Consider the following 8,348-nt stretch of genomic DNA (forward strand, 5'->3'; position numbering starts at 1 on the left):
ACTGGGGTTAGTATTGCTGTGCAGTGGAACTAATAATACCGTAAAGACATCCCAAAGAAATACAGTAGCAAATGATGTGTGTAAAAACATGACATATAGGTATAGGCAATAAAATCACTATCCGGCATCACGGTATTTAAACTCAGTAGATGGGAAATTACATTGTCAGTGGGTATCCTTCAGCTGAATGAACATCGTATGAATAGAAAAATGTATAAAAATCATAAACTACATATCTACTGTATTTAATGCATATCTATATCTATATATATATATATATATATATATATATATATATATATATATATATATATATATATATATATATATATATATATATATATATATATAATAATTAAACACAATGGTTATTGGATAGGCACACCCCTGTATTAAGTTTACTACACAATCAACCTAACAAATAATTGCTCATCTTTAGTTAAAATATATATTTTAACAGTTTAATAGTTAAAAATTAATGTTGCTTAATTAGTCCAGTAAATCTAGTTTTGTATTAAGTGAACCGAAAGATTTGGGCCTGTGTGGATTTTGAGTGTGTTTGCTTAATTACAAATACATCATTAAAATGAATACTAGAGGGAATTCATTATTTAGCGCTGAACTGAAAGCCCACTATTAGCAGTCTAAAACTTTGAACTTTTAAAAACTCAGAAACCACTAAAACTATAAAACTACAATTCTCATCTGACCATTTTTGGACGTAGATACCTTTAAAGCAGCCCTTTCTGTGGTGCAGGGCACAAAAGCAAGTCTACCTGTGAGAGTTGCCTACAGTTGCAATGTGTGTAGAAGATGAACTGGCAGTTGCACTGTGGTATCAAAAGGAAATTGTAAGAACATGCCATTTCAGTACATTCTGATTAGATATTTTTTCCTATTTCCTTTTAAATGGTTAACATTTAACTGACTTCATTAACCGAAACTCAACGCAGATGATTAACTCATTATTCTCATTAAGCTTCTGAAGAATCCCCTGAACAAAGTTGCTTGTGTGCAAGAGCCCTTATCTCTAGTGTTCTTGTGACTCAGTATAGTGTGACACAACAGCAACATGCCTGCAGGAGACATGATCAAAGCATTTCAATTACATATTCATTTCAAAAATCAGCATTTCATGATCATCATTTTCATTTTTGCTTCTACTAGGCACATTTCTGCCTCTTGACAGGATGAAACAGCCACGTTTCTACCACGTGACGAGATGAAACAGCCAAGTTTCTATCTTGTAAGAAGATGGATGCAGGATGTGGGGGTTGGGTTGGTTGCTCCAGGTGAAAGTAAGCCTACAAGTGCCCCAGTTTCTATTTAATTGAGATTAGGGTATTATCAAAGGCAGGTCACTGGAAATAATTAAGCGGGGTGCAATGAGGCTGTGAGCACAAAATTCACATAGATAAATACAAGAGTCCTCTGCACTCAACCCATTATCAATATATTAAGGGCATTGAGACATTTTGTGCCTTAAGCTTCTAAAAAAATGCCTGGCCCTTTAAACAAAACAGGGATTGTTTGTCCATATATTGCAATATATTTAAGCTGGCCAACTACATCAAAGTATGTAAAATATATAATGAAGCAATAGAATTCTTAATGAATCAGATGCAAGTTGAGTGTAGGACTGGCTATCCCAGGGATGACTTTGATGTAGTTGGCCATCTTAAATATATTGTAATATATGGACAAACAATCCCTGTTCTGTTTAAATGGTAAGGCATTTTTTAGTAGCTTAAGGCACAAAATTTCTCAATGTCCTTAATATATTGATAATGGATTGAGTGCAGAGGACCTCTTGTATTTACCTTCTATTTTCTATCTGTGACTGACTGTTTTTATAATATTAAAGCTTAAAATTAAATTTTTCACCTTCTAATGTCTTTCTAAAGCAGCTCGGGGGACTGTTGTAAACTGATACATTAGTTGATTTCATTTCTCAACATTGGCCTTTTGAGTAATTGTTAAAACTGATACAATAGTTGCTAATATTCCATAAATGCTGCTGTAGAAATGTATCAACTAATGTAGCAAATTGAATAATCTGCATCTGGATTACTGAGCTGCCAGATTTAAACACCAGAGACATAAAATGTAAATTTCAACTGGCTACAGATGATACGGTCCATCATTTGTGTATTAATGTGATAGAGACCTTAGCTTATAAGCTCCACTGGGGCAGAGACTTATGTGCATGATCGATAATCTCTTTACAGTGTTGTGGAATATGTTGACACTATATAAATAATAATAATACAATAAATCATATTTATCATCATCATCCCTAGAGTGCAAATATTTTAAAGAATCACTACCCATTCTTATTTCACTTGGTAAATATTCTTTTCTGAAAAATCATTTTTTCTCTCTCTCTAATACATCTATAGTATCCTCCAGTAATGCATATTTACAGTAGCTTCTCTATATCAGAGTACCTCAAAGTAATGATTGCTGTTGCATACTATCAGTTTGCAATATCTTTGTATCTGGGGGTGGGGGATTATACAAACCTCTCTTGCTTGTACAGGCTTCCCGCTCACCTTGTTTTTGCACATGATAACCTGTTCTATAATATCCATGATCTTGATTTTGTACTTTTCACATATTATATTGATGAGAAAAATCACATTATGGAAATAAATCAAGAGAATTGTGACTATAAATTAAAATGTGCAATGGAAATGATTTTATTAGATATGAGTCCCTTACAGGGCCTGCAGGATTTTATATGTTGTATTGTATGAAGAGTGTATAGGCTAAACTTTTTAATCCTAGTAATTGTTAATACATGCTTATAATGATCACCCCAGTGATTATAGGCTGTTACCTGTTACCCCAGCCTGGGGTAACAGGTAAAAATTAACCAGACTAGGGTGCTGCTTGTCGAGTCTTCACCATCTTTGTGGGTTCTATAAAGTGCTTAAGCAATATAGAAATCTTTGTCAAAATTCTGTACTGTGTATATAACTATACTAGCTAAGGAAGATGCCCGAGATACGAAAGAAATAGTTTATCTGTTCATATAACGGAGATTGATTTAACCCCCCCAACATATTAAATCTTTTTGTCAGACTCTGGGGAGAATTTCATAATTAGGGTTGTTACTGCCCTACCAGCTGGGGAGTCTTTGTGATGAGGTAGACCCCTGATGTTGGGGTCAGGATCATGCTACAACTGGGGGCAGAGCCAGGCAACATCAAGGACACATAAAAGTGATTTTTCTTTTTAGCAGGTTGGGCTAGAGGGTAGCTGGTAGAGTTGGGAGATGAGATGTGAAGTGGGCCAGTGGTGGAAAACCTATGGTATTACTGGTACTTGTAATACCAGCCCCAGTCTTGGTTGTTTTTCTACTGGCTAAGCCAGCCAGGTGACAGCCCTACCGAAATGTTTTTTGCATCAAAGGCTGGAGTAAAGCAATTTTGCAAGTTAAGCTCCAACTTGCCGAATTTGACATTAAATCCAGCAAAACACCTGTTTTTTATGTGGCTGTAACTATGGTCGTGGTTGTAAAAGAGCCCATTTTATGTAAGCATTAAAGCAACAGTGACATCTAGTGGAATGTACTCATGTCGAAAGAATAAAAGTGTATCAAGAAACAATTTATGCTTCTTAATTTTTTTAGCAAGACTCACCAAGGAAATATATAAGCAGTTTTATATCTAAATCGGACTCTTAGCAGGAGCCTGCCCAACAGCTGTACAGCTTTCAGGTGTGTATGTGAAAATGATCTTCCTCTGCACAGTAGCCTGTTCTATTAAATATGAAAATGGGGGGGTTCCATTGTAATATACTGTACTGAGCGGATTCATTTGTTAATCTCTGCTTATAGAACAAATGTGAAATATAACACGGATATAGACAGGGGAAGTGTGAGATGTGGAATTTCTCTCTCTATATATACTTTTCTGTTTTGTTGTTTTTTTATTTGTTTGTCTGCAATTACTAGTGGCAACGGAAATAAGTGAGATATTTGCACTGCAATGGGATACTGGCATAACAGATACATGATTTATATAAACAGTAATGACTACAGACAGAAGAATCCATCTTGATTGGGTACAAGCTGAAAGCTAGTGACTAGCGGGCTTCACATTTTCATGTTTGACTTGTTCCTATAGTGTTATGTATTACATACTAGTGATGTGCGAATTTGCGCCGTTTCGGTTAGCCGAAAAATTAGCAAATTTCCCGCAAAATGACGAAATATCTGCCATGATGAAAAATCTGTTTTTGACACCGGCGTCCGTTTTTTTTTTTTTGGACACCAGCGAATTTTCACGGCTGTTTCGCCCATCACTATTACAGACAGTAATATACAGTGCTGATTCCTAGATTCTTCCCTGCCTTGTGTCTTACTCATATATACTGTATATGATTATCATACATCTACCCTGTTTCATACTTGGATACCTAATTCCCTCTTATTTGCTTGAATTAGAAGAAATGATTCAACAGGAATTGCTGGAAGTCTCTCTCACACATAAAAGTCTATGTCATCATGATGTCTTTTGTTTCATTATTACTGTGGGGGAAAGGCACTGGAACTTCCTTTTTACTGTAATCACCTACTGCAGTAACGTTCCAGTCATCTCTGTGGCTTTTGGACAAAGCAGCTATGCCACATGGGAACCTGACCTTTTTATGAATATGTCAATAAGACCAGCAGTGCTGCCCTCAGTTAGCACCCTCACACAATTGCTTTCTTATTTAACCCTAAAAGTGTAACCATACGTTTATGCAGTGTCTAAGGGTGAACTGCATTGATACAAACAGGCATTTTTGCACATTTCACACATATTTGAGGGCACCTAACATATTAGCTGATAGATTGGCGGATGTCCTTCCTGATTTCTATCCTTTTCTAAATGGGTTTATTAAAAAGAGATGTTAAGAATATTCCGGCAATCCTTAGTGTCATTTATTCATCGAACAATAACAAAATTACTTGTTCCCTGGTTAGTTTAGATGCTGAGAAAGCAATTGATAATATGAACTTTTCGACTGCTCTAATCTCTGTAACTTTACTCTTCCCCAAAGCTAGATCTGATTGAGAACAATCAGATCGTTTCACCTTATGTAGAGGAACGAGACAAGGCTGTCATTTGTCCCCCGTACTCTTTAATATTACTATTGATCCTCTGATTAGATTCGGAAACCGTTCAGACTTATTCCAAGGTATCCAAGTTACTAGCAAACGACAAGATGATGGCATTCACAGATGATTTACTTTGATTGTCCCAAGATCCCCACAGTTCAATTAGGAAACTTTTCACCTTTTTTCAAACCTATAGTTCTTTCTCTGGCTATGTAAGGAACTCAGGCAAAACTGAGATACTAAATATTTATATAGCTATAAGAACCTATTATCCTGAATGCTCGGGACCTGGGGTTTTCCGGATAACGGGTCTTTCTGTAATTTGGAACTTCATACCTTAAGTCTACTAGAAAAATCATGTAAACATTAAATAAACCCAATAAAATGGTTTTGCTTCCAATAAGGATTTATTTTATCTTAGTTTTAATCAAGTACAAGGTACTGTTTTATTATTACAGAGAAAAAGGAAATCATTTTTAAAATTTGGATTATTTAATTACAATGGAGTCTATGGGAGATGGCCTTGCAGTAATTCTGAACTTTCTGGTTAACGGGTTTCCGGATAACAGATCCCCTGTAGTACTATTTAAAAAACAAGCCCTCTCTGATTTAACGATAAAACCCCCCAGGGAGTTCTGTTAAATATCTGGGATTAAGTATTCCTTCAGACTTATTCAGGCTATATTTATAAATGTATCCCCCCTCATTAAACTAACTGCATCTCTGTGTAGTAAAGGGTTAAACTGTCCTCTTAAACTTATTAAACTTCAAAATGTTTATTTTCTCAAAATGATCATACCAATGTCTCCCTTTTATTAAGACATTCAGACATTAAGAAATTTCTAAAGCACTCTGGCAAGGGAAGAAACCTAAAATTTCCTTCTTTAAGTTAAGTAAATCTAAAAGTTTGGGAGGCCTTAAAGGGATTCTGTCATGATTTTTATGGTGTAGTTTTAATTTCAAAATTACACTGTTTACACTGCAAATAATTCACACTTCCATGTAAAATGTAATTTCCAGCCCCACAAGTGTATTTTTTTTAGTTGTAATATTGATGTGTAGGGAGCCATCTTAATTCATTATGCCTGGTCATGTGCTTTCAGAAAGAGCCAGTTCTGCACAATGGAACAGCTTTCTGAAAGGCTATTGCTTCTCCTACTCAAAGGAACAGAAGAAATCGTAGTGGGACATGGATTTTTACTATTGAGTGCTGTTCTTATATCTACCAGGGAGCTGTTATCTGGTTACCTACCCATTGTTCTGCTGATGGGCTGCTGGGGAGGGGCACCTGGGAAACTGAAAATATGTCCAGCCCCATGCCAAATTTCAATATAAAAACGTATTTGCTCTTGGAAAAACAGAAAACAGCGCAGAAGTCTGCTGGACCAACATTTTGAAAAAAACATGTTTTCCCACAACAGTGTCCCTTTATTATTCCTAACTTTAGTTATTTCAATATAAGCCTCTCTTTGTGGATTCATTATTAAGTGGTTATCAGGTAAAGAGGGTTACACCAATCTTAATTTGGAATCCTCTTTGGAAACGGGAGTAAACTAACTGCTGATTAGGGATGGGGGAATTTTTTTTGCCTTGTTTCTCTGCAAAAATGACGCCCATAGACTTGTATGGTGTCGTGCGTCAAAAAAAAAAAGACATGCGACAATTTTTTTACGAAACGGGTCATATTCGCCCATCCCTACTGCTGATATTAAGAACACTCTTTTGGGATACCGTTGCTTCTTAGAAATTAATCCATAAATAATACAGGAGTGCCTGTATCCTAGAACTCCTTAAAATCTAAATGTAACTTTAATAAATGTAAAGTTCATTAGAGATTTCTGTGGTATTGATCTTCTCAATCAAAAAAAATTGTATTGCATTTGACCAAGTTCCTATTTGTAATAGATTCAGAATATTATACAGCCGGCTTTTAATAGAATCCTCTCTGGACAGTCCTTGCGCCCTTTACAAAGTTTAGCAAAAAGTTGGTCATCCTTATTAACCCTTTCCCTGCCAACAACGTATCTCCTACGTTCTTTAAAAAAAAAAAAAAGGCTTTACGTGCCAAGAACGTAGGAGCTACATTCTTTACTAAAATAGCGCTCTCTCTGCACGCACCACAAAATCAGTGTGCAGAGAGGAGCGATGAGCAGCAGAACCCCCTAGGCAACGAGCTTACCTGCAGCAGATCGCGAATCCTCTCCTCCACGACGCCACAGAACCGACAGAGAAGCACCAATGGCTTCCTTGTCGCAGGACCTGGACCTCACTTCCTACATACACATATGCACAAATGTATACACTTTTTAGAGCTGTACATCCATGCATACACAAACATACACTTATTAGGGTTTTTTTTACTTTTTTTTTTTTTTAGTTCATTTTCTAATTTTCCCTCTCATTTCCCTAAAAACTTTAGATTTCACAGCGTGACTACTGGATCAAGCATTCTGACCACTAACCACGATGTCGGATCAGTTATTTTGTTATTTCGTTGATTTTCCTAACTGTATTTGATTTTTTGTGATTTTTATTGCAGTTTTATGCTTGCATTGTTTTTCCTTGTGTCATTTTTTAGCATCGTTTACACTTTGATCATTTGGGGTAGAAACACATTTTTAGCAATTCTGTGTTCATCAGAATGTGTACTTTCCAAAAATATATGGTTTCTATGCACTATTTTCATTTGGGGTCCGCATGTGCCCACCTGCTTTGGTATATCTATATATTGGGCATCAAACTGTTCAGTAGACTCTTGACGTCAATATTTAGGGTGTTTTCCATTTGTATGTAAGAAATTGGGTGAGATAAGTGCGACCAACTGCAATATTTTTAGGCAATTTTCAGAAATATCATAAAAACCCACTGTCTTTAGCGTTGCTTTGCAGTATGTAAGTTTGGAGTAGAAAGAGTTTTAACAAATGTTTATTCGGCAGAATGTGTACTTTAAAAACATATTTGGTTTTCTGGGGTGAACGTAATTTTTTGTACCTTTGCCCGTCACAAAAAGCTGTATATGTACTGATTTTGCAGTATCTGGAATTATAGAACTCGTATGGGGTGTCTTCTTTCTGGGGCCCCTATACGCCACAAACTTTTCAAAAATATATGGTTTTCTGGGGGTGAACAAACATTTTTGGACTGCTGTAAATGTGCTGATTTTGCAGGATTTGGAATTCCAGAACTGATAACTTGTATGGGGTGTTTTCGTTCAGGGGCCCCTATACGCCACATACTTAGG

Source organism: Xenopus laevis, chromosome 1L (assembly GCF_017654675.1).
Source record: "Xenopus laevis strain J_2021 chromosome 1L, Xenopus_laevis_v10.1, whole genome shotgun sequence".
In the NCBI taxonomy this organism is placed as follows: Eukaryota; Metazoa; Chordata; class Amphibia; order Anura; family Pipidae; genus Xenopus; species Xenopus laevis.